The sequence below is a fragment of the Enhydra lutris genome, unplaced genomic scaffold (genome assembly GCF_002288905.1).
Source record: "Enhydra lutris kenyoni isolate GAN:26980312 unplaced genomic scaffold, ASM228890v2 scaffoldscaffold46, whole genome shotgun sequence".
Classification (NCBI taxonomy): domain Eukaryota; kingdom Metazoa; phylum Chordata; class Mammalia; order Carnivora; family Mustelidae; genus Enhydra; species Enhydra lutris.
The window spans coordinates 14,240,349-14,244,254 of NW_019154130.1; positions in this window are offsets into that span (position 1 = coordinate 14,240,349).

Genomic DNA, 3,906 nt, shown 5'->3' on the forward strand with positions numbered 1-3,906 from the left:
AGGATCTTAGATCTGGTTTAAATCCCGGCACCTCCATTTGGCTGTGAGACCTAACGTAAGTCCCTTCACCTATCTGGTCAGAGGTCCCCTCATTTGCACAAGGGAAACCTCTCCACCTACCTCACAAATGGTGCTGTAGGAATTATTATTTTTTAAGAGATTTAATTAATTTACATGAGAGAGAGAGAGAGCCCGTGAGTGAGAACACGAGCAGGGGGAGGAGCAGAGAGAGCAGGAAAAGCAGGCTCCCTGCTGAGAACATGGGGTGGGGGGGCTCCATCCCAGGACCCTAGGATCATGACCTGAGCCCAAGGCAGACACTGAACCCACCGAGCCACCCAGGTGCCCCAGCATGCTGTAAGGAACTAAATGAGCTGATGCATCTGGGGAATGACGACCGTAGGTACTCAGTAAATTTTGGTGATTCTGGAGTGTTGAACCAATGTTGAAGGGCTGTTTTCCTGGCAAAGTCAAGAATCCCTTCTTCTGTATTTCCCTGGATGACACAAGTGGGTTGGCATGAGCGGTACAGTTCATAACCTTGAATCAGCAAAATTCCATTTGGTACCCAAACCTTGGGCTTAGCCACGCCAACTAAATTCACCAGCCCCAGACCACAAATATGGCTGAGACAGCACCTGTTGGGCCTTTGAGCTGTTGATAAGAACTGCAGTGGTAACACTAGCCTTGGGGAAGGGAAAACAAGGACAGAGTAAAGAGTCATATATGCCATCCAATCAGTAGGGTTTGATGGATCGTTGATGTAGAGGCTGAAGGAAAGAGAAGAGTTCCCAAATTAGATGACTAAATGCACAGTTCATTAATTCGATGAATGTCTACAGAGCACCTGCTAGGGACCAGGAACTGTTCTAGGCACAGAAGACATGGCAGCGAACCAGAAGGGGAAAAGATCTCTGCTTTTGTGAGTTTACCTTCTAGTGGGGAAGACAGACAACAAACAATAAACAAATAAACAAAGACAGTTTCTGGTTGTGAGAACCCTGATGAAGGACATAAAGAAGGTAATGGGATGGAGAATAAGAGGACCACATTTTAGGTCTGAGTCTGGTTGGCTCAGTTGGTTAAGAGTCTGCCTTCGGCTCAGGTCATGATCCCAGGGTCCTGGGACAGAGTCCCACGGTGGGGGCTCCCTGCTCAGAGGGGATCCTGCTTCTCCCTCTGCCTGCTGTTCTCTTCTCTCTAACAAATAAATAAATAAAATCTTTTAAAAAATTTTTTAAAAAGAGGACCATACTTCAGATGGTCAGAGAAGGACTCTCTCAGGAGGTAACACATGAGGTGATGGGTCCTGATGTAAGGGACCTGATGAAAAGGACCCACCAGGTAGAGAAGAGAGGAAGCATTCCAAGAAGAAGAAGGAGAAGGTACAAGAACTTGAGGTGGGAAAAGGCTAGGTGCATTTGAGAACAGAGGGGAAAAAAACACCTTTGTAACTGAAGCATAGTGAGAGGAGAGAATTAGTAGAACAGAAGGTTGGAGGAGTAGACAGGACTTAGCTAAGGACCAAGCCTTCAGGAGCAGGTTCTTGGGGGCAGATGTTTTACTGTCAGCTTGCTGAGTTTGAAGAGCCAGAGGGGATCTCTGAACTAAGGACCCAGCACTTGGTCCTAAGAACTAGAAATAGTAGTGAGATTCGAGACAATGTCCACTGTGTCAAAACCACTAGGGAATGTTCTAAAAATACAGATTTCTCAGACATTAAAAATACAGGTTTCTGGGATATCACCCTGGGAGATTCCAGTTCAAGTAGGTCTCGGTTAAGATCTGGAAATCATTTTTGCAGTACTCACAGGTAATTCTGACCCATTCGTCCAAGAAATGTTTCTTGCATTCCTATTATGTGCCAGAAAAACTCCAAGTGCTAAAAATACTGCTCTGAACAGGTTACAAATCTTAAGGTATAGAGAAAGAACCGATGGAGAACACATAAAAAAACAAATTACAATAATGATACATGTCATTTTAAAAAGCTGTTGAGGGGCACCTGGGTGGCTCAGTGGGTTAAAGCCTCTGCCTTTGGCTCAGGTCATGATCCGAGGGTCCTGGGATCGAGCCCCACATCGGGCTCTCTGCTAGGCACGGAGCCTGCTGAAATGTAATTACTATGGGGACCTACTCTAAATAAATATAAAGAGAAGATCTCTCTCTGAGAAAGTGACAGAGCTGATAGCTGAGAACTAAGAAGGAACAGCCACGTGGCAGTCCAAAAGAACAGCATCCCAGGCAGAGGGAACAGCCAAAACAAGGGCTTGGTTGAGAACTCCATAGATCTAATTCTTTGGCTTATTCCCACTTGATCAACCAACCAAAATGGGGGAGAAGACACTATTTCGTCTTTATGCGTTCACATACTAAGCACAGACTTTGTACCAGGCACAGTACCGGGTGCTGATACAAAGATGAGCAAGAGGTTCCCCTTTCTCAAAGTCTGCCGTCCAATGAGGGAGGCAGGTAACAGAATCAGGATGGCCCCATCAGAAGTGAGAGCATCCCAGATAATCAGTTCACATTCTGAGAAAGTCAAGCAGATGATTAATACTTCTGCTGCATTATGATGTGAGCAACTATTCTTGAAACTATGCATCATAAAATTACTTTGTATTTCTCTGTGGCCCTGCCAGTTCAGAATATTGGGATTTTAGGGGACGTATTTGCACCAAGGGATACTGGGTCTGAGATACTGCATAATGACTATACTTTGGGGAAATAGCTTCCTCATAAAAACTAACGTGGACAGAGCACTTAGATTCACCTGGTTTGATCTGCAATTTTATAATGTTCACAATGTCCCTATGAGGAAGGGATTCCTATTATCTGCTTTTTTTTTTTTTTTTTTTTTTTTCAGATGAAGGAATTGGAGCTCAGTGAGGGGAAGGGACTTTCCTGATGTCATTCAACTCAAACGTGACAAATTCCCATCTCTGTCTGGGTTTGGAGCCTCAGTTCTGGTCCATACACAATCTCATGAATTGCTTAGCGATATAATTGCTCTCCTCGTGCTGGTTGCCGAGATAGACCCTTATGTCTTCTTCCCATCCCAGTTATCCACTGGGGCTGTCTACACCAGCCAGATCTACCTGTTTCTCCCTCCAGGGGCTCTGTAGGTGGAAAAATGGAGAGGAGAGGGTTCCTTGTTTGTACACTTGGGGAAAAGTGGACCAAACCCAGACTGGCCGCTACTGGCTGTCTATACTGGGGGAGGGGAGGGGGGGGCGGATGTCTCCAGAGGACCCCTATATAGGGCACAAAGGGTTGGGCCCAAAGCTTAGCACCTTGCTCCCTGCCCACCTGCCAGGGAAAGAGAAATTCCTGGGGCTCAGGGTTCAAAGTCTGAGGAGGGGCTGGATGGGGAAGGGGGTGCAAATTGTTAGTCAAGAGGAAGTAGTCAGTCTGTGGCCACTTGCATGGAGTTGGGATGCCTTCTGTTACCCATAATGAATTCAAATTCAGTGGCTTGAAAAGATGAGCTGGTCACCTGGAGACCGCAGGCTGGCCAGTGTGCAATGATTAAAGATCCTTCCCTCTCCCCTGCCCTAAGCCTCCTTTTATTTCGGGCTTAGAGTGAGTCTGTGCGCCTGTCTGATGGTCTCTGGGTGTGTCCTTCAAGGAGTGCCTTTCCCCTGTTTCTCGGGCCAGCTGGTTCCTTCTCCTCCCGGAGGCCTCCCCTCACTCCCTTGTTCACTCCCTCCCTCTTGTGCTGAAGCTCTTGGCCCAGGTCCCTCAGCCCGGGCGAGTGCACTCGGAGGACGCAGGAGAGGTGAGGTCACGTCTCCCTTGAGCCCTGAGCCTCTGGCTTTTCAGAGCCTCACCAGGAGCCGGCAGCCTCAGTCCCAGACCGCGCGGACCCTGTGCTCCTCTGCCCACCCTGTGCCGCCGGCCTCGCCC